This window comes from Hyla sarda, unplaced genomic scaffold, assembly GCF_029499605.1.
Source record: "Hyla sarda isolate aHylSar1 unplaced genomic scaffold, aHylSar1.hap1 scaffold_316, whole genome shotgun sequence".
NCBI classification, from domain to species: Eukaryota; Metazoa; Chordata; class Amphibia; order Anura; family Hylidae; genus Hyla; species Hyla sarda.
The window spans coordinates 168,403-191,015 of record NW_026609890.1 but is presented as its reverse complement, the minus strand read 5'-3'; the positions used below and the strand labels follow the sequence as shown (position 1 = coordinate 191,015).

At 43.4% G+C, this 22,613-nt stretch overlaps 13 pseudogenes; all 13 read right to left on the bottom strand.

Annotated features, from left to right (window-relative positions):
- Positions 1 to 408: 408 nt before the first annotated feature.
- LOC130329193 (U2 spliceosomal RNA) lies at positions 409 to 672 on the bottom strand (annotated as a pseudogene).
- A 1,466-nt stretch (positions 673 to 2,138) lies between these two features.
- Positions 2,139 to 2,402, bottom strand: LOC130329192 (U2 spliceosomal RNA; annotated as a pseudogene).
- A 1,490-nt stretch (positions 2,403 to 3,892) lies between these two features.
- Positions 3,893 to 4,156, bottom strand: LOC130329191 (U2 spliceosomal RNA; annotated as a pseudogene).
- A 1,473-nt stretch (positions 4,157 to 5,629) lies between these two features.
- LOC130329190 (U2 spliceosomal RNA) lies at positions 5,630 to 5,893 on the bottom strand (annotated as a pseudogene).
- A 1,477-nt stretch (positions 5,894 to 7,370) lies between these two features.
- On the bottom strand, positions 7,371 to 7,634 carry LOC130329189 (U2 spliceosomal RNA; annotated as a pseudogene).
- A 1,474-nt stretch (positions 7,635 to 9,108) lies between these two features.
- Positions 9,109 to 9,373, bottom strand: LOC130329290 (U2 spliceosomal RNA; annotated as a pseudogene).
- A 1,482-nt stretch (positions 9,374 to 10,855) lies between these two features.
- LOC130329311 (U2 spliceosomal RNA) lies at positions 10,856 to 11,119 on the bottom strand (annotated as a pseudogene).
- A 1,475-nt stretch (positions 11,120 to 12,594) lies between these two features.
- On the bottom strand, positions 12,595 to 12,858 carry LOC130329188 (U2 spliceosomal RNA; annotated as a pseudogene).
- A 1,477-nt stretch (positions 12,859 to 14,335) lies between these two features.
- Positions 14,336 to 14,599, bottom strand: LOC130329187 (U2 spliceosomal RNA; annotated as a pseudogene).
- A 1,480-nt stretch (positions 14,600 to 16,079) lies between these two features.
- On the bottom strand, positions 16,080 to 16,343 carry LOC130329186 (U2 spliceosomal RNA; annotated as a pseudogene).
- A 1,472-nt stretch (positions 16,344 to 17,815) lies between these two features.
- LOC130329183 (U2 spliceosomal RNA) lies at positions 17,816 to 18,079 on the bottom strand (annotated as a pseudogene).
- Positions 18,080 to 19,555: 1,476 nt separating this feature from the next.
- Positions 19,556 to 19,819, bottom strand: LOC130329182 (U2 spliceosomal RNA; annotated as a pseudogene).
- A 1,480-nt stretch (positions 19,820 to 21,299) lies between these two features.
- LOC130329181 (U2 spliceosomal RNA) lies at positions 21,300 to 21,563 on the bottom strand (annotated as a pseudogene).
- Between the last annotated feature and the right edge of the window lie 1,050 nt (positions 21,564 to 22,613).

Below are 22,613 nucleotides of genomic sequence, written 5' to 3'. Positions count from 1 at the left end.
TCTAAAAACAAATGCCTCATGGCGGATTTCCCATCCATCAATGGATGGTAAATTTTGTTTTTATCATTCACTGACCACAGATACCAATGCATGGTCAAGCAACAGCAATGACACACCCTTGTGTATAGGCATGAGACCCTCACGTCATTTAACAGGATTCAGCACCACCCACAAGACAGCTACCTGTCATGTCATGTCAAACCTGCACAGGTGTGCTAGATTATTATTATTTAGTTTTATTTTATTTTTTTACACCAATCAGTGTGCAAACATGGTCATTAAAACGCTAAATGAATAGACGTTCATAAACCAGTCAGTGCAACTCATCATTTTGGTCTCCAATTCTCAAACTCAAATTCTCACCCACGGAGGATTAAATGAGAATCTTTCTTGTTTAACACTGGAATGGGGTGGTGCACTGTTCACTACCCGAATATACTGCCACATCGGGTCAATGCATAGGGCGACAGAAGCAAGCTTCCAAATCAGCTCCCTTTCTCAAAAATCCATTTAATTTATGGTCCCCAGATAGGGAACGTATGTATCAGTATGTGCTCACAAGTCACCCAAGTGCAAGTATTCACACAAAAAAAAACGTGCCTCAGGATGCGATCTGTCGCAAGATCCTTTCTTTTTTTACACTTGATCTAAGCCAAAAGGCCTAGAGGGGATAACCGGGAAAGGGGTGGACCCAACCATGTCCCCTTCATGAGCACTCACATTACTCATAGGAATGGAAGGAAGGCTGGCAGCCAACCAGCCTCCCATACACTCTCTGGGTGGGTGGCAGTCAGCCACCCATACATACATACAGCACAGGCTAAACCCACATCATCACTTAAAAAAAGGACAGGCGACCATTGCACTCTGATGGAGCATTTAGCAATGCAATCCATAGCCTGGCTTTTGCCTGAACCCCCATCACTCCTCCTCTTGCATATAAGACAATATTTCAGATCTGCATATGAAAACAACACGCCTACCTTTGTTGCACATAGCTGCCTGCCTGTCTCTAGTTACCCCACTGGCTGTAGCTGCGTCCCTTCCGACATGGAATAACACCAACTGTAACGATAAACTGAAAATTAACAGTATAAACCTGCATCATTTTGGACTCTGGTATTTGCTGAATCCGGGTGACCTGACAATCGATGGTGGTGCCGCTGGTGATTCTGGCCTTCTTGGAATCTGTTGGGCCTATGTGTTAGCTCACACATCACTTGGGTATCCATGGTAACTACCACAACATGGTCATCTGCAGTTTACATCTAGCCCGTGGCATTGAATGGCATTTTAAAAGTGCTAAGGGTCCTGGTGCAATAATCCTCCCATGAGGATCAGCCTCAACGGCTTTGTAGATTGCACTCATGTCAGCAACTCCATATACATTTTTTTTTCTTCATGCTTCTTTCTTCATCCTTTTTTCTTTCTGTCATTCAGACTTTCATTCATTCGATCTCTCTCACTCACTTGCTTTAACTCATTTGTTCTCACTCACTCACTCACTCACTCAATCACTCACTCACTCATTCACTCTCACTCACTCTCACTCTCTCACTCACTCGCTCACTAAGTCAGTCTCTCTCTCTCTCTTTTTCTTTTTATATATATTTTTTTCCGTCTTCTTCTTCTTCTTCTTCTTCTTCAGACCCTGTCATAGCACTAATGCCTTTCCAATACCACCAGCAGATGGAGACACTCCATTGCAACATTGGTTGTGAGCAGCAGTTTCTAAAAACAAATGCCTCATGGCGGATTTCCCATCCATCAATGGATGGTAAATTTTGTTTTTATCATTCACTGACCACAGATACCAATGCATGGTCAAGCAACAGCAATGACACACCCTTGTGTATAGGCATGAGACCCTCACGTCATTTAACAGGATTCAGCACCACCCACAAGACAGCTACCTGTCATGTCATGTCAAACCTGCACAGGTGTGCTAGATTATTATTATTTAGTTTTATTTTATTTTTTTACACCAATCAGTGTGCAAACATGGTCATTAAAACGCTAAATGAATAGACGTTCATAAACCAGTCAGTGCAACTCATCATTTTGGTCTCCAATTCTCAAACTCAAATTCTCACCCACGGAGGATTAAATGAGAATCTTTCTTGTTTAACACTGGAATGGGGTGGTGCACTGTTCACTACCCGAATATACTGCCACATCGGGTCAATGCATAGGGCGACAGAAGCAAGCTTCCAAATCAGCTCCCTTTCTCAAAAATCCATTTAATTTATGGTCCCCAGATAGGGAACGTATGTATCAGTATGTGCTCACAAGTCACCCAAGTGCAAGTATTCACACAAAAAAAAACGTGCCTCAGGATGCGATCTGTCGCAAGATCCTTTCTTTTTTTACACTTGATCTAAGCCAAAAGGCCTAGAGGGGATAACCGGGAAAGGGGTGGACCCAACCATGTCCCCTTCATGAGCACTCACATTACTCATAGGAATGGAAGGAAGGCTGGCAGCCAACCAGCCTCCCATACACTCTCTGGGTGGGTGGCAGTCAGCCACCCATACATACATACAGCACAGGCTAAACCCACATCATCACTTAAAAAAAGGACAGGCGACCATTGCACTCTGATGGAGCATTTAGCAATGCAATCCATAGCCTGGCTTTTGCCTGAACCCCCATCACTCCTCCTCTTGCATATAAGACAATATTTCAGATCTGCATATGAAAACAACACGCCTACCTTTGTTGCACATAGCTGCCTGCCTGTCTCTAGTTACCCCACTGGCTGTAGCTGCGTCCCTTCCGACATGGAATAACACCAACTGTAACGATAAACTGAAAATTAACAGTATAAACCTGCATCATTTTGGACTCTGGTATTTGCTGAATCCGGGTGACCTGACAATCGATGGTGGTGCCGCTGGTGATTCTGGCCTTCTTGGAATCTGTTGGGCCTATGTGTTAGCTCACACATCACTTGGGTATCCATGGTAACTACCACAACATGGTCATCTGCAGTTTACATCTAGCCCGTGGCATTGAATGGCATTTTAAAAGTGCTAAGGGTCCTGGTGCAATAATCCTCCCATGAGGATCAGCCTCAACGGCTTTGTAGATTGCACTCATGTCAGCAACTCCATATACATTTTTTTTTCTTCATGCTTCTTTCTTCATCCTTTTTTCTTTCTGTCATTCAGACTTTCATTCATTCGATCTCTCTCACTCACTTGCTTTAACTCATTTGTTCTCACTCACTCACTCACTCACTCAATCACTCACTCACTCATTCACTCTCACTCACTCTCACTCTCTCACTCACTCGCTCACTAAGTCAGTCTCTCTCTCTCTCTCTCTCTTTTTCTTTTTATATATATTTTTTTCCGTCTTCTTCTTCTTCTTCTTCTTCTTCTTCTTCTTCTTCTTCTTCAGACCCTGTCATAGCACTAATGCCTTTCCAATACCACCAGCAGATGGAGACACTCCATTGCAACATTGGTTGTGAGCAGCAGTTTCTAAAAACAAATGCCTCATGGCGGATTTCCCATCCATCAATGGATGGTAAATTTTGTTTTTATCATTCACTGACCACAGATACCAATGCATGGTCAAGCAACAGCAATGACACACCCTTGTGTATAGGCATGAGACCCTCACGTCATTTAACAGGATTCAGCACCACCCACAAGACAGCTACCTGTCATGTCATGTCAAACCTGCACAGGTGTGCTAGATTATTATTATTTAGTTTTATTTTATTTTTTTACACCAATCAGTGTGCAAACATGGTCATTAAAACGCTAAATGAATAGACGTTCATAAACCAGTCAGTGCAACTCATCATTTTGGTCTCCAATTCTCAAACTCAAATTCTCACCCACGGAGGATTAAATGAGAATCTTTCTTGTTTAACACTGGAATGGGGTGGTGCACTGTTCACTACCCGAATATACTGCCACATCGGGTCAATGCATAGGGCGACAGAAGCAAGCTTCCAAATCAGCTCCCTTTCTCAAAAATCCATTTAATTTATGGTCCCCAGATAGGGAACGTATGTATCAGTATGTGCTCACAAGTCACCCAAGTGCAAGTATTCACACAAAAAAAAACGTGCCTCAGGATGCGATCTGTCGCAAGATCCTTTCTTTTTTTACACTTGATCTAAGCCAAAAGGCCTAGAGGGGATAACCGGGAAAGGGGTGGACCCAACCATGTCCCCTTCATGAGCACTCACATTACTCATAGGAATGGAAGGAAGGCTGGCAGCCAACCAGCCTCCCATACACTCTCTGGGTGGGTGGCAGTCAGCCACCCATACATACATACAGCACAGGCTAAACCCACATCATCACTTAAAAAAAGGACAGGCGACCATTGCACTCTGATGGAGCATTTAGCAATGCAATCCATAGCCTGGCTTTTGCCTGAACCCCCATCACTCCTCCTCTTGCATATAAGACAATATTTCAGATCTGCATATGAAAACAACACGCCTACCTTTGTTGCACATAGCTGCCTGCCTGTCTCTAGTTACCCCACTGGCTGTAGCTGCGTCCCTTCCGACATGGAATAACACCAACTGTAACGATAAACTGAAAATTAACAGTATAAACCTGCATCATTTTGGACTCTGGTATTTGCTGAATCCGGGTGACCTGACAATCGATGGTGGTGCCGCTGGTGATTCTGGCCTTCTTGGAATCTGTTGGGCCTATGTGTTAGCTCACACATCACTTGGGTATCCATGGTAACTACCACAACATGGTCATCTGCAGTTTACATCTAGCCCGTGGCATTGAATGGCATTTTAAAAGTGCTAAGGGTCCTGGTGCAATAATCCTCCCATGAGGATCAGCCTCAACGGCTTTGTAGATTGCACTCATGTCAGCAACTCCATATACATTTTTTTTTCTTCATGCTTCTTTCTTCATCCTTTTTTCTTTCTGTCATTCAGACTTTCATTCATTCGATCTCTCTCACTCACTTGCTTTAACTCATTTGTTCTCACTCACTCACTCACTCACTCAATCACTCACTCACTCATTCACTCTCACTCACTCTCACTCTCTCACTCACTCGCTCACTAAGTCAGTCTCTCTCTCTCTCTCTCTTTTTCTTTTTATATATATTTTTTTCCGTCTTCTTCTTCTTCTTCTTCTTCTTCTTCAGACCCTGTCATAGCACTAATGCCTTTCCAATACCACCAGCAGATGGAGACACTCCATTGCAACATTGGTTGTGAGCAGCAGTTTCTAAAAACAAATGCCTCATGGCGGATTTCCCATCCATCAATGGATGGTAAATTTTGTTTTTATCATTCACTGACCACAGATACCAATGCATGGTCAAGCAACAGCAATGACACACCCTTGTGTATAGGCATGAGACCCTCACGTCATTTAACAGGATTCAGCACCACCCACAAGACAGCTACCTGTCATGTCATGTCAAACCTGCACAGGTGTGCTAGATTATTATTATTTAGTTTTATTTTATTTTTTTACACCAATCAGTGTGCAAACATGGTCATTAAAACGCTAAATGAATAGACGTTCATAAACCAGTCAGTGCAACTCATCATTTTGGTCTCCAATTCTCAAACTCAAATTCTCACCCACGGAGGATTAAATGAGAATCTTTCTTGTTTAACACTGGAATGGGGTGGTGCACTGTTCACTACCCGAATATACTGCCACATCGGGTCAATGCATAGGGCGACAGAAGCAAGCTTCCAAATCAGCTCCCTTTCTCAAAAATCCATTTAATTTATGGTCCCCAGATAGGGAACGTATGTATCAGTATGTGCTCACAAGTCACCCAAGTGCAAGTATTCACACAAAAAAAAACGTGCCTCAGGATGCGATCTGTCGCAAGATCCTTTCTTTTTTTACACTTGATCTAAGCCAAAAGGCCTAGAGGGGATAACCGGGAAAGGGGTGGACCCAACCATGTCCCCTTCATGAGCACTCACATTACTCATAGGAATGGAAGGAAGGCTGGCAGCCAACCAGCCTCCCATACACTCTCTGGGTGGGTGGCAGTCAGCCACCCATACATACATACAGCACAGGCTAAACCCACATCATCACTTAAAAAAAGGACAGGCGACCATTGCACTCTGATGGAGCATTTAGCAATGCAATCCATAGCCTGGCTTTTGCCTGAACCCCCATCACTCCTCCTCTTGCATATAAGACAATATTTCAGATCTGCATATGAAAACAACACGCCTACCTTTGTTGCACATAGCTGCCTGCCTGTCTCTAGTTACCCCACTGGCTGTAGCTGCGTCCCTTCCGACATGGAATAACACCAACTGTAACGATAAACTGAAAATTAACAGTATAAACCTGCATCATTTTGGACTCTGGTATTTGCTGAATCCGGGTGACCTGACAATCGATGGTGGTGCCGCTGGTGATTCTGGCCTTCTTGGAATCTGTTGGGCCTATGTGTTAGCTCACACATCACTTGGGTATCCATGGTAACTACCACAACATGGTCATCTGCAGTTTACATCTAGCCCGTGGCATTGAATGGCATTTTAAAAGTGCTAAGGGTCCTGGTGCAATAATCCTCCCATGAGGATCAGCCTCAACGGCTTTGTAGATTGCACTCATGTCAGCAACTCCATATACATTTTTTTTTCTTCATGCTTCTTTCTTCATCCTTTTTTCTTTCTGTCATTCAGACTTTCATTCATTCGATCTCTCTCACTCACTTGCTTTAACTCATTTGTTCTCACTCACTCACTCACTCAATCACTCACTCACTCATTCACTCTCACTCACTCTCACTCTCTCACTCACTCGCTCACTAAGTCAGTCTCTCTCTCTCTCTCTCTCTTTTTCTTTTTATATATATTTTTTTCCGTCTTCTTCTTCTTCTTCTTCTTCTTCTTCTTCTTCAGACCCTGTCATAGCACTAATGCCTTTCCAATACCACCAGCAGATGGAGACACTCCATTGCAACATTGGTTGTGAGCAGCAGTTTCTAAAAACAAATGCCTCATGGCGGATTTCCCATCCATCAATGGATGGTAAATTTTGTTTTTATCATTCACTGACCACAGATACCAATGCATGGTCAAGCAACAGCAATGACACACCCTTGTGTATAGGCATGAGACCCTCACGTCATTTAACAGGATTCAGCACCACCCACAAGACAGCTACCTGTCATGTCATGTCAAACCTGCACAGGTGTGCTAGATTATTATTATTTAGTTTTATTTTATTTTTTTACACCAATCAGTGTGCAAACATGGTCATTAAAACGCTAAATGAATAGACGTTCATAAACCAGTCAGTGCAACTCATCATTTTGGTCTCCAATTCTCAAACTCAAATTCTCACCCACGGAGGATTAAATGAGAATCTTTCTTGTTTAACACTGGAATGGGGTGGTGCACTGTTCACTACCCGAATATACTGCCACATCGGGTCAATGCATAGGGCGACAGAAGCAAGCTTCCAAATCAGCTCCCTTTCTCAAAAATCCATTTAATTTATGGTCCCCAGATAGGGAACGTATGTATCAGTATGTGCTCACAAGTCACCCAAGTGCAAGTATTCACACAAAAAAAAACGTGCCTCAGGATGCGATCTGTCGCAAGATCCTTTCTTTTTTTACACTTGATCTAAGCCAAAAGGCCTAGAGGGGATAACCGGGAAAGGGGTGGACCCAACCATGTCCCCTTCATGAGCACTCACATTACTCATAGGAATGGAAGGAAGGCTGGCAGCCAACCAGCCTCCCATACACTCTCTGGGTGGGTGGCAGTCAGCCACCCATACATACATACAGCACAGGCTAAACCCACATCATCACTTAAAAAAAGGACAGGCGACCATTGCACTCTGATGGAGCATTTAGCAATGCAATCCATAGCCTGGCTTTTGCCTGAACCCCCATCACTCCTCCTCTTGCATATAAGACAATATTTCAGATCTGCATATGAAAACAACACGCCTACCTTTGTTGCACATAGCTGCCTGCCTGTCTCTAGTTACCCCACTGGCTGTAGCTGCGTCCCTTCCGACATGGAATAACACCAACTGTAACGATAAACTGAAAATTAACAGTATAAACCTGCATCATTTTGGACTCTGGTATTTGCTGAATCCGGGTGACCTGACAATCGATGGTGGTGCCGCTGGTGATTCTGGCCTTCTTGGAATCTGTTGGGCCTATGTGTTAGCTCACACATCACTTGGGTATCCATGGTAACTACCACAACATGGTCATCTGCAGTTTACATCTAGCCCGTGGCATTGAATGGCATTTTAAAAGTGCTAAGGGTCCTGGTGCAATAATCCTCCCATGAGGATCAGCCTCAACGGCTTTGTAGATTGCACTCATGTCAGCAACTCCATATACATTTTTTTTTCTTCATGCTTCTTTCTTCATCCTTTTTTCTTTCTGTCATTCAGACTTTCATTCATTCGATCTCTCTCACTCACTTGCTTTAACTCATTTGTTCTCACTCACTCACTCACTCACTCAATCACTCACTCATTCACTCTCACTCACTCTCACTCTCTCACTCACTCGCTCACTAAGTCAGTCTCTCTCTCTCTCTCTCTCTTTTTCTTTTTATATATATTTTTTTCCGTCTTCTTCTTCTTCTTCTTCTTCTTCTTCTTCAGACCCTGTCATAGCACTAATGCCTTTCCAATACCACCAGCAGATGGAGACACTCCATTGCAACATTGGTTGTGAGCAGCAGTTTCTAAAAACAAATGCCTCATGGCGGATTTCCCATCCATCAATGGATGGTAAATTTTGTTTTTATCATTCACTGACCACAGATACCAATGCATGGTCAAGCAACAGCAATGACACACCCTTGTGTATAGGCATGAGACCCTCACGTCATTTAACAGGATTCAGCACCACCCACAAGACAGCTACCTGTCATGTCATGTCAAACCTGCACAGGTGTGCTAGATTATTATTATTTAGTTTTATTTTATTTTTTTACACCAATCAGTGTGCAAACATGGTCATTAAAACGCTAAATGAATAGACGTTCATAAACCAGTCAGTGCAACTCATCATTTTGGTCTCCAATTCTCAAACTCAAATTCTCACCCACGGAGGATTAAATGAGAATCTTTCTTGTTTAACACTGGAATGGGGTGGTGCACTGTTCACTACCCGAATATACTGCCACATCGGGTCAATGCATAGGGCGACAGAAGCAAGCTTCCAAATCAGCTCCCTTTCTCAAAAATCCATTTAATTTATGGTCCCCAGATAGGGAACGTATGTATCAGTATGTGCTCACAAGTCACCCAAGTGCAAGTATTCACACAAAAAAAAAACGTGCCTCAGGATGCGATCTGTCGCAAGATCCTTTCTTTTTTTACACTTGATCTAAGCCAAAAGGCCTAGAGGGGATAACCGGGAAAGGGGTGGACCCAACCATGTCCCCTTCATGAGCACTCACATTACTCATAGGAATGGAAGGAAGGCTGGCAGCCAACCAGCCTCCCATACACTCTCTGGGTGGGTGGCAGTCAGCCACCCATACATACATACAGCACAGGCTAAACCCACATCATCACTTAAAAAAAGGACAGGCGACCATTGCACTCTGATGGAGCATTTAGCAATGCAATCCATAGCCTGGCTTTTGCCTGAACCCCCATCACTCCTCCTCTTGCATATAAGACAATATTTCAGATCTGCATATGAAAACAACACGCCTACCTTTGTTGCACATAGCTGCCTGCCTGTCTCTAGTTACCCCACTGGCTGTAGCTGCGTCCCTTCCGACATGGAATAACACCAACTGTAACGATAAACTGAAAATTAACAGTATAAACCTGCATCATTTTGGACTCTGGTATTTGCTGAATCCGGGTGACCTGACAATCGATGGTGGTGCCGCTGGTGATTCTGGCCTTCTTGGAATCTGTTGGGCCTATGTGTTAGCTCACACATCACTTGGGTATCCATGGTAACTACCACAACATGGTCATCTGCAGTTTACATCTAGCCCGTGGCATTGAATGGCATTTTAAAAGTGCTAAGGGTCCTGGTGCAATAATCCTCCCATGAGGATCAGCCTCAACGGCTTTGTAGATTGCACTCATGTCAGCAACTCCATATACATTTTTTTTTCTTCATGCTTCTTTCTTCATCCTTTTTTCTTTCTGTCATTCAGACTTTCATTCATTCGATCTCTCTCACTCACTTGCTTTAACTCATTTGTTCTCACTCACTCACTCACTCACTCAATCACTCACTCACTCATTCACTCTCACTCACTCTCACTCTCTCACTCACTCGCTCACTAAGTCAGTCTCTCTCTCTCTCTCTCTCTCTCTTTTTCTTTTTATATATATTTTTTTCCGTCTTCTTCTTCTTCTTCTTCTTCTTCTTCTTCAGACCCTGTCATAGCACTAATGCCTTTCCAATACCACCAGCAGATGGAGACACTCCATTGCAACATTGGTTGTGAGCAGCAGTTTCTAAAAACAAATGCCTCATGGCGGATTTCCCATCCATCAATGGATGGTAAATTTTGTTTTTATCATTCACTGACCACAGATACCAATGCATGGTCAAGCAACAGCAATGACACACCCTTGTGTATAGGCATGAGACCCTCACGTCATTTACCAGGATTCAGCACCACCCACAAGACAGCTACCTGTCATGTCATGTCAAACCTGCACAGGTGTGCTAGATTATTATTATTTAGTTTTATTTTATTTTTTTACACCAATCAGTGTGCAAACATGGTCATTAAAACGCTAAATGAATAGACGTTCATAAACCAGTCAGTGCAACTCATCATTTTGGTCTCCAATTCTCAAACTCAAATTCTCACCCACGGAGGATTAAATGAGAATCTTTCTTGTTTAACACTGGAATGGGGTGGTGCACTGTTCACTACCCGAATATACTGACACATCGGGTCAATGCATAGGGCGACAGAAGCAAGCTTCCAAATCAGCTCCCTTTCTCAAAAATCCATTTAATTTATGGTCCCCAGATAGGGAACGTATGTATCAGTATGTGCTCACAAGTCACCCAAGTGCAAGTATTCACACAAAAAAAAACGTGCCTCAGGATGCGATCTGTCGCAAGATCCTTTCTTTTTTTACACTTGATCTAAGCCAAAAGGCCTAGAGGGGATAACCAGGAAAGGGGTGGACCCAACCATGTCCCCTTCATGAGCACTCACATTACTCATAGGAATGGAAGGAAGGCTGGCAGCCAACCAGCCTCCCATACACTCTCTGGGTGGGTGGCAGTCAGCCACCCATACATACATACAGCACAGGCTAAACCCACATCATCACTTAAAAAAAGGACAGGCGACCATTGCACTCTGATGGAGCATTTAGCAATGCAATCCATAGCCTGGCTTTTGCCTGAACCCCCATCACTCCTCCTCTTGCATATAAGACAATATTTCAGATCTGCATATGAAAACAACACGCCTACCTTTGTTGCACATAGCTGCCTGCCTGTCTCTAGTTACCCCACTGGCTGTAGCTGCGTCCCTTCCGACATGGAATAACACCAACTGTAACGATAAACTGAAAATTAACAGTATAAACCTGCATCATTTTGGACTCTGGTATTTGCTGAATCCGGGTGACCTGACAATCGATGGTGGTGCCGCTGGTGATTCTGGCCTTCTTGGAATCTGTTGGGCCTATGTGTTAGCTCACACATCACTTGGGTATCCATGGTAACTACCACAACATGGTCATCTGCAGTTTACATCTAGCCCGTGGCATTGAATGGCATTTTAAAAGTGCTAAGGGTCCTGGTGCAATAATCCTCCCATGAGGATCAGCCTCAACGGCTTTGTAGATTGCACTCATGTCAGCAACTCCATATACATTTTTTTTTCTTCATGCTTCTTTCTTCATCCTTTTTTCTTTCTGTCATTCAGACTTTCATTCATTCGATCTCTCTCACTCACTTGCTTTAACTCATTTGTTCTCACTCACTCACTCACTCACTCAATCACTCACTCACTCATTCACTCTCACTCACTCTCACTCTCTCACTCACTCGCTCACTAAGTCAGTCTCTCTCTCTCTCTCTCTCTTTTTCTTTTTATATATATTTTTTTCCGTCTTCTTCTTCTTCTTCTTCTTCTTCTTCAGACCCTGTCATAGCACTAATGCCTTTCCAATACCACCAGCAGATGGAGACACTCCATTGCAACATTGGTTGTGAGCAGCAGTTTCTAAAAACAAATGCCTCATGGCGGATTTCCCATCCATCAATGGATGGTAAATTTTGTTTTTATCATTCACTGACCACAGATACCAATGCATGGTCAAGCAACAGCAATGACACACCCTTGTGTATAGGCATGAGACCCTCACGTCATTTAACAGGATTCAGCACCACCCACAAGACAGCTACCTGTCATGTCATGTCAAACCTGCACAGGTGTGCTAGATTATTATTATTTAGTTTTATTTTATTTTTTTACACCAATCAGTGTGCAAACATGGTCATTAAAACGCTAAATGAATAGACGTTCATAAACCAGTCAGTGCAACTCATCATTTTGGTCTCCAATTCTCAAACTCAAATTCTCACCCACGGAGGATTAAATGAGAATCTTTCTTGTTTAACACTGGAATGGGGTGGTGCACTGTTCACTACCCGAATATACTGCCACATCGGGTCAATGCATAGGGCGACAGAAGCAAGCTTCCAAATCAGCTCCCTTTCTCAAAAATCCATTTAATTTATGGTCCCCAGATAGGGAACGTATGTATCAGTATGTGCTCACAAGTCACCCAAGTGCAAGTATTCACACAAAAAAAAACGTGCCTCAGGATGCGATCTGTCGCAAGATCCTTTCTTTTTTTACACTTGATCTAAGCCAAAAGGCCTAGAGGGGATAACCGGGAAAGGGGTGGACCCAACCATGTCCCCTTCATGAGCACTCACATTACTCATAGGAATGGAAGGAAGGCTGGCAGCCAACCAGCCTCCCATACACTCTCTGGGTGGGTGGCAGTCAGCCACCCATACATACATACAGCACAGGCTAAACCCACATCATCACTTAAAAAAAGGACAGGCGACCATTGCACTCTGATGGAGCATTTAGCAATGCAATCCATAGCCTGGCTTTTGCCTGAACCCCCATCACTCCTCCTCTTGCATATAAGACAATATTTCAGATCTGCATATGAAAACAACACGCCTACCTTTGTTGCACATAGCTGCCTGCCTGTCTCTAGTTACCCCACTGGCTGTAGCTGCGTCCCTTCCGACATGGAATAACACCAACTGTAACGATAAACTGAAAATTAACAGTATAAACCTGCATCATTTTGGACTCTGGTATTTGCTGAATCCGGGTGACCTGACAATCGATGGTGGTGCCGCTGGTGATTCTGGCCTTCTTGGAATCTGTTGGGCCTATGTGTTAGCTCACACATCACTTGGGTATCCATGGTAACTACCACAACATGGTCATCTGCAGTTTACATCTAGCCCGTGGCATTGAATGGCATTTTAAAAGTGCTAAGGGTCCTGGTGCAATAATCCTCCCATGAGGATCAGCCTCAACGGCTTTGTAGATTGCACTCATGTCAGCAACTCCATATACATTTTTTTTTCTTCATGCTTCTTTCTTCATCCTTTTTTCTTTCTGTCATTCAGACTTTCATTCATTCGATCTCTCTCACTCACTTGCTTTAACTCATTTGTTCTCACTCACTCACTCACTCACTCAATCACTCACTCATTCACTCTCACTCACTCTCACTCTCTCACTCACTCGCTCACTAAGTCAGTCTCTCTCTCTCTCTCTCTCTTTTTCTTTTTATATATATTTTTTTCCGTCTTCTTCTTCTTCTTCTTCTTCTTCTTCTTCTTCAGACCCTGTCATAGCACTAATGCCTTTCCAATACCACCAGCAGATGGAGACACTCCATTGCAACATTGGTTGTGAGCAGCAGTTTCTAAAAACAAATGCCTCATGGCGGATTTCCCATCCATCAATGGATGGTAAATTTTGTTTTTATCATTCACTGACCACAGATACCAATGCATGGTCAAGCAACAGCAATGACACACCCTTGTGTATAGGCATGAGACCCTCACGTCATTTAACAGGATTCAGCACCACCCACAAGACAGCTACCTGTCATGTCATGTCAAACCTGCACAGGTGTGCTAGATTATTATTATTTAGTTTTATTTTATTTTTTTACACCAATCAGTGTGCAAACATGGTCATTAAAACGCTAAATGAATAGACGTTCATAAACCAGTCAGTGCAACTCATCATTTTGGTCTCCAATTCTCAAACTCAAATTCTCACCCACGGAGGATTAAATGAGAATCTTTCTTGTTTAACACTGGAATGGGGTGGTGCACTGTTCACTACCCGAATATACTGCCACATCGGGTCAATGCATAGGGCGACAGAAGCAAGCTTCCAAATCAGCTCCCTTTCTCAAAAATCCATTTAATTTATGGTCCCCAGATAGGGAACGTATGTATCAGTATGTGCTCACAAGTCACCCAAGTGCAAGTATTCACACAAAAAAAAACGTGCCTCAGGATGCGATCTGTCGCAAGATCCTTTCTTTTTTTACACTTGATCTAAGCCAAAAGGCCTAGAGGGGATAACCGGGAAAGGGGTGGACCCAACCATGTCCCCTTCATGAGCACTCACATTACTCATAGGAATGGAAGGAAGGCTGGCAGCCAACCAGCCTCCCATACACTCTCTGGGTGGGTGGCAGTCAGCCACCCATACATACATACAGCACAGGCTAAACCCACATCATCACTTAAAAAAAGGACAGGCGACCATTGCACTCTGATGGAGCATTTAGCAATGCAATCCATAGCCTGGCTTTTGCCTGAACCCCCATCACTCCTCCTCTTGCATATAAGACAATATTTCAGATCTGCATATGAAAACAACACGCCTACCTTTGTTGCACATAGCTGCCTGCCTGTCTCTAGTTACCCCACTGGCTGTAGCTGCGTCCCTTCCGACATGGAATAACACCAACTGTAACGATAAACTGAAAATTAACAGTATAAACCTGCATCATTTTGGACTCTGGTATTTGCTGAATCCGGGTGACCTGACAATCGATGGTGGTGCCGCTGGTGATTCTGGCCTTCTTGGAATCTGTTGGGCCTATGTGTTAGCTCACACATCACTTGGGTATCCATGGTAACTACCACAACATGGTCATCTGCAGTTTACATCTAGCCCGTGGCATTGAATGGCATTTTAAAAGTGCTAAGGGTCCTGGTGCAATAATCCTCCCATGAGGATCAGCCTCAACGGCTTTGTAGATTGCACTCATGTCAGCAACTCCATATACATTTTTTTTTCTTCATGCTTCTTTCTTCATCCTTTTTTCTTTCTGTCATTCAGACTTTCATTCATTCGATCTCTCTCACTCACTTGCTTTAACTCATTTGTTCTCACTCACTCACTCACTCACTCAATCACTCACTCACTCATTCACTCTCACTCACTCTCACTCTCTCACTCACTCGCTCACTAAGTCAGTCTCTCTCTCTCTCTCTCTCTCTTTTTCTTTTTATATATATTTTTTTCCGTCTTCTTCTTCTTCTTCTTCTTCTTCTTCTTCAGACCCTGTCATAGCACTAATGCCTTTCCAATACCACCAGCAGATGGAGACACTCCATTGCAACATTGGTTGTGAGCAGCAGTTTCTAAAAACAAATGCCTCATGGCGGATTTCCCATCCATCAATGGATGGTAAATTTTGTTTTTATCATTCACTGACCACAGATACCAATGCATGGTCAAGCAACAGCAATGACACACCCTTGTGTATAGGCATGAGACCCTCACGTCATTTAACAGGATTCAGCACCACCCACAAGACAGCTACCTGTCATGTCATGTCAAACCTGCACAGGTGTGCTAGATTATTATTATTTAGTTTTATTTTATTTTTTTACACCAATCAGTGTGCAAACATGGTCATTAAAACGCTAAATGAATAGACGTTCATAAACCAGTCAGTGCAACTCATCATTTTGGTCTCCAATTCTCAAACTCAAATTCTCACCCACGGAGGATTAAATGAGAATCTTTCTTGTTTAACACTGGAATGGGGTGGTGCACTGTTCACTACCCGAATATACTGCCACATCGGGTCAATGCATAGGGCGACAGAAGCAAGCTTCCAAATCAGCTCCCTTTCTCAAAAATCCATTTAATTTATGGTCCCCAGATAGGGAACGTATGTATCAGTATGTGCTCACAAGTCACCCAAGTGCAAGTATTCACACAAAAAAAAACGTGCCTCAGGATGCGATCTGTCGCAAGATCCTTTCTTTTTTTACACTTGATCTAAGCCAAAAGGCCTAGAGGGGATAACCGGGAAAGGGGTGGACCCAACCATGTCCCCTTCATGAGCACTCACATTACTCATAGGAATGGAAGGAAGGCTGGCAGCCAACCAGCCTCCCATACACTCTCTGGGTGGGTGGCAGTCAGCCACCCATACATACATACAGCACAGGCTAAACCCACATCATCACTTAAAAAAAGGACAGGCGACCATTGCACTCTGATGGAGCATTTAGCAATGCAATCCATAGCCTGGCTTTTGCCTGAACCCCCATCACTCCTCCTCTTGCATATAAGACAATATTTCAGATCTGCATATGAAAACAACACGCCTACCTTTGTTGCACATAGCTGCCTGCCTGTCTCTAGTTACCCCACTGGCTGTAGCTGCGTCCCTTCCGACATGGAATAACACCAACTGTAACGATAAACTGAAAATTAACAGTATAAACCTGCATCATTTTGGACTCTGGTATTTGCTGAATCCGGGTGACCTGACAATCGATGGTGGTGCCGCTGGTGATTCTGGCCTTCTTGGAATCTGTTGGGCCTATGTGTTAGCTCACACATCACTTGGGTATCCATGGTAACTACCACAACATGGTCATCTGCAGTTTACATCTAGCCCGTGGCATTGAATGGCATTTTAAAAGTGCTAAGGGTCCTGGTGCAATAATCCTCCCATGAGGATCAGCCTCAACGGCTTTGTAGATTGCACTCATGTCAGCAACTCCATATACATTTTTTTTTCTTCATGCTTCTTTCTTCATCCTTTTTTCTTTCTGTCATTCAGACTTTCATTCATTCGATCTCTCTCACTCACTTGCTTTAACTCATTTGTTCTCACTCACTCACTCACTCACTCAATCACTCACTCACTCATTCACTCTCACTCACTCTCACTCTCTCACTCACTCGCTCACTAAGTCAGTCTCTCTCTCTCTCTCTCTCTTTTTCTTTTTATATATATTTTTTTCCGTCTTCTTCTTCTTCTTCTTCTTCTTCAGACCCTGTCATAGCACTAATGCCTTTCCAATACCACCAGCAGATGGAGACACTCCATTGCAACATTGGTTGTGAGCAGCAGTTTCTAAAAACAAATGCCTCATGGCGGATTTCCCATCCATCAATGGATGGTAAATTTTGTTTTTATCATTCACTGACCACAGATACCAATGCATGGTCAAGCAACAGCAATGACACACCCTTGTGTATAGGCATGAGACCCTCACGTCATTTAACAGGATTCAGCACCACCCACAAGACAGCTACCTGTCATGTCATGTCAAACCTGCACAGGTGTGCTAGATTATTATTATTTAGTTTTATTTTATTTTTTTACACCAATCAGTGTGCAAACATGGTCATTAAAACGCTAAATGAATAGACGTTCATAAACCAGTCAGTGCAACTCATCATTTTGGTCTCCAATTCTCAAACTCAAATTCTCACCCACGGAGGATTAAATGAGAATCTTTCTTGTTTAACACTGGAATGGGGTGGTGCACTGTTCACTACCCGAATATACTGCCACATCGGGTCAATGCATAGGGCGACAGAAGCAAGCTTCCAAATCAGCTCCCTTTCTCAAAAATCCATTTAATTTATGGTCCCCAGATAGGGAACGTATGTATCAGTATGTGCTCACAAGTCACCCAAGTGCAAGTATTCACACAAAAAAAAACGTGCCTCAGGATGCGATCTGTCGCAAGATCCTTTCTTTTTTTACACTTGATCTAAGCCAAAAGGCCTAGAGGGGATAACCGGGAAAGGGGTGGACCCAACCATGTCCCCTTCATGAGCACTCACATTACTCATAGGAATGGAAGGAAGGCTGGCAGCCAACCAGCCTCCCATACACTCTCTGGGTGGGTGGCAGTCAGCCACCCATACATACATACAGCACAGGCTAAACCCACATCATCACTTAAAAAAAGGACAGGCGACCATTGCACTCTGATGGAGCATTTAGCAATGCAATCCATAGCCTGGCTTTTGCCTGAACCCCCATCACTCCTCCTCTTGCATATAAGACAATATTTCAGATCTGCATATGAAAACAACACGCCTACCTTTGTTGCACATAGCTGCCTGCCTGTCTCTAGTTACCCCACTGGCTGTAGCTGCGTCCCTTCCGACATGGAATAACACCAACTGTAACGATAAACTGAAAATTAACAGTATAAACCTGCATCATTTTGGACTCTGGTATTTGCTGAATCCGGGTGACCTGACAATCGATGGTGGTGCCGCTGGTGATTCTGGCCTTCTTGGAATCTGTTGGGCCTATGTGTTAGCTCACACATCACTTGGGTATCCATGGTAACTACCACAACATGGTCATCTGCAGTTTACATCTAGCCCGTGGCATTGAATGGCATTTTAAAAGTGCTAAGGGTCCTGGTGCAATAATCCTCCCATGAGGATCAGCCTCAACGGCTTTGTAGATTGCACTCATGTCAGCAACTCCATATACATTTTTTTTTCTTCATGCTTCTTTCTTCATCCTTTTTTCTTTCTGTCATTCAGACTTTCATTCATTCGATCTCTCTCACTCACTTGCTTTAACTCATTTGTTCTCACTCACTCACTCACTCACTCAATCACTCACTCACTCATTCACTCTCACTCACTCTCACTCTCTCGCTCACTAAGTCAGTCTCTCTCTCTCTCTCTCTCTTTTTCTTTTTATATATATTTTTTTCCGTCTTCTTCTTCTTCTTCTTCTTCTTCTTCTTCTTCTTCAGACCCTGTCATAGCACTAATGCCTTTCCAATACCACCAGCAGATGGAGACACTCCATTGCAACATTGGTTGTGAGCAGCAGTTTCTAAAAACAAATGCCTCATGGCGGATTTCCCATCCATCAATGGATGGTAAATTTTGTTTTTATCATTCACTGACCACAGATACCAATGCATGGTCAAGCAACAGCAATGACACACCCTTGTGTATAGGCATGAGACCCTCACGTCATTTAACAGGATTCAGCACCACCCACAAGACAGCTACCTGTCATGTCATGTCAAACCTGCACAGGTGTGCTAGATTATTATTATTTAGTTTTATTTTATTTTTTTACACCAATCAGTGTGCAAACATGGTCATTAAAACGCTAAATGAATAGACGTTCATAAACCAGTCAGTGCAACTCATCATTTTGGTCTCCAATTCTCAAACTCAAATTCTCACCCACGGAGGATTAAATGAGAATCTTTCTTGTTTAACACTGGAATGGGGTGGTGCACTGTTCACTACCCGAATATACTGCCACATCGGGTCAATGCATAGGGCGACAGAAGCAAGCTTCCAAATCAGCTCCCTTTCTCAAAAATCCATTTAATTTATGGTCCCCAGATAGGGAACGTATGTATCAGTATGTGCTCACAAGTCACCCAAGTGCAAGTATTCACACAAAAAAAAACGTGCCTCAGGATGCGATCTGTCGCAAGATCCTTTCTTTTTTTACACTTGATCTAAGCCAAAAGGCCTAGAGGGGATAACCGGGAAAGGGGTGGACCCAACCATGTCCCCTTCATGAGCACTCACATTACTCATAGGAATGGAAGGAAGGCTGGCAGCCAACCAGCCTCCCATACACTCTCTGGGTGGGTGGCAGTCAGCCACCCATACATACATACAGCACAGGCTAAACCCACATCATCACTTAAAAAAAGGACAGGCGACCATTGCACTCTGATGGAGCATTTAGCAATGCAATCCATAGCCTGGCTTTTGCCTGAACCCCCATCACTCCTCCTCTTGCATATAAGACAATATTTCAGATCTGCATATGAAAACAACACGCCTACCTTTGTTGCACATAGCTGCCTGCCTGTCTCTAGTTACCCCACTGGCTGTAGCTGCGTCCCTTCCGACATGGAATAACACCAACTGTAACGATAAACTGAAAATTAACAGTATAAACCTGCATCATTTTGGACTCTGGTATTTGCTGAATCCGGGTGACCTGACAATCGATGGTGGTGCCGCTGGTGATTCTGGCCTTCTTGGAATCTGTTGGGCCTATGTGTTAGCTCACACATCACTTGGGTATCCATGGTAACTACCACAACATGGTCATCTGCAGTTTACATCTAGCCCGTGGCATTGAATGGCATTTTAAAAGTGCTAAGGGTCCTGGTGCAATAATCCTCCCATGAGGATCAGCCTCAACGGCTTTGTAGATTGCACTCATGTCAGCAACTCCATATACATTTTTTTTTCTTCATGCTTCTTTCTTCATCCTTTTTTCTTTCTGTCATTCAGACTTTCATTCATTCGATCTCTCTCACTCACTTGCTTTAACTCATTTGTTCTCACTCACTCACTCACTCACTCAATCACTCACTCACTCATTCACTCTCACTCACTCTCACTCTCTCACTCACTCGCTCACTAAGTCAGTCTCTCTCTCTCTCTCTCTCTCTTTTTCTTTTTATATATATTTTTTTCCGTCTTCTTCTTCTTCTTCTTCTTCTTCTTCTTCAGACCCTGTCATAGCACTAATGCCTTTCCAATACCACCAGCAGATGGAGACACTCCATTGCAACATTGGTTGTGAGCAGCAGTTTCTAAAAACAAATGCCTCATGGCGGATTTCCCATCCATCAATGGATGGTAAATTTTGTTTTTATCATTCACTGACCACAGATACCAATGCATGGTCAAGCAACAGCAATGACACACCCTTGTGTATAGGCATGAGACCCTCACGTCATTTAACAGGATTCAGCACCACCCACAAGACAGCTACCTGTCATGTCATGTCAAACCTGCACAGGTGTGCTAGATTATTATTATTTAGTTTTATTTTATTTTTTTACACCAATCAGTGTGCAAACATGGTCATTAAAACGCTAAATGAATAGACGTTCATAAACCAGTCAGTGCAACTCATCATTTTGGTCTCCAATTCTCAAACTCAAATTCTCACCCACGGAGGATTAAATGAGAATCTTTCTTGTTTAACACTGGAATGGGGTGGTGCACTGTTCACTACCCGAATATACTGCCACATCGGGTCAATGCATAGGGCGACAGAAGCAAGCTTCCAAATCAGCTCCCTTTCTCAAAAATCCATTTAATTTATGGTCCCCAGATAGGGAACGTATGTATCAGTATGTGCTCACAAGTCACCCAAGTGCAAGTATTCACACAAAAAAAAACGTGCCTCAGGATGCGATCTGTCGCAAGATCCTTTCTTTTTTTACACTTGATCTAAGCCAAAAGGCCTAGAGGGGATAACCGGGAAAGGGGTGGACCCAACCATGTCCCCTTCATGAGCACTCACATTACTCATAGGAATGGAAGGAAGGCTGGCAGCCAACCAGCCTCCCATACACTCTCTGGGTGGGTGGCAGTCAGCCACCCATACATACATACAGCACAGGCTAAACCCACATCATCACTTAAAAAAAGGACAGGCGACCATTGCACTCTGATGGAGCATTTAGCAATGCAATCCATAGCCTGGCTTTTGCCTGAACCCCCATCACTCCTCCTCTTGCATATAAGACAATATTTCAGATCTGCATATGAAAACAACACGCCTACCTTTGTTGCACATAGCTGCCTGCCTGTCTCTAGTTACCCCACTGGCTGTAGCTGCGTCCCTTCCGACATGGAATAACACCAACTGTAACGATAAACTGAAAATTAACAGTATAAACCTGCATCATTTTGGACTCTGGTATTTGCTGAATCCGGGTGACCTGACAATCGATGGTGGTGCCGCTGGTGATTCTGGCCTTCTTGGAATCTGTTGGGCCTATGTGTTAGCTCACACATCACTTGGGTATCCATGGTAACTACCACAACATGGTCATCTGCAGTTTACATCTAGCCCGTGGCATTGAATGGCATTTTAAAAGTGCTAAGGGTCCTGGTGCAATAATCCTCCCATGAGGATCAGCCTCAACGGCTTTGTAGATTGCACTCATGTCAGCAACTCCATATACATTTTTTTTTCTTCATGCTTCTTTCTTCATCCTTTTTTCTTTCTGTCATTCAGACTTTCATTCATTCGATCTCTCTCACTCACTTGCTTTAACTCATTTGTTCTCACTCACTCACTCACTCACTCAATCACTCACTCACTCATTCACTCTCACTCACTCTCACTCTCTCACTCACTCGCTCACTAAGTCAGTCTCTCTCTCTCTCTCTCTCTTTTTCTTTTTATATATATTTTTTTCCGTCGTCTTCTTCTTCTTCTTCTTCTTCTTCTTCTTCAGACCCTGTCATAGCACTAATGCCTTTCCAATACCACCAGCAGATGGAGACACTCCATTGC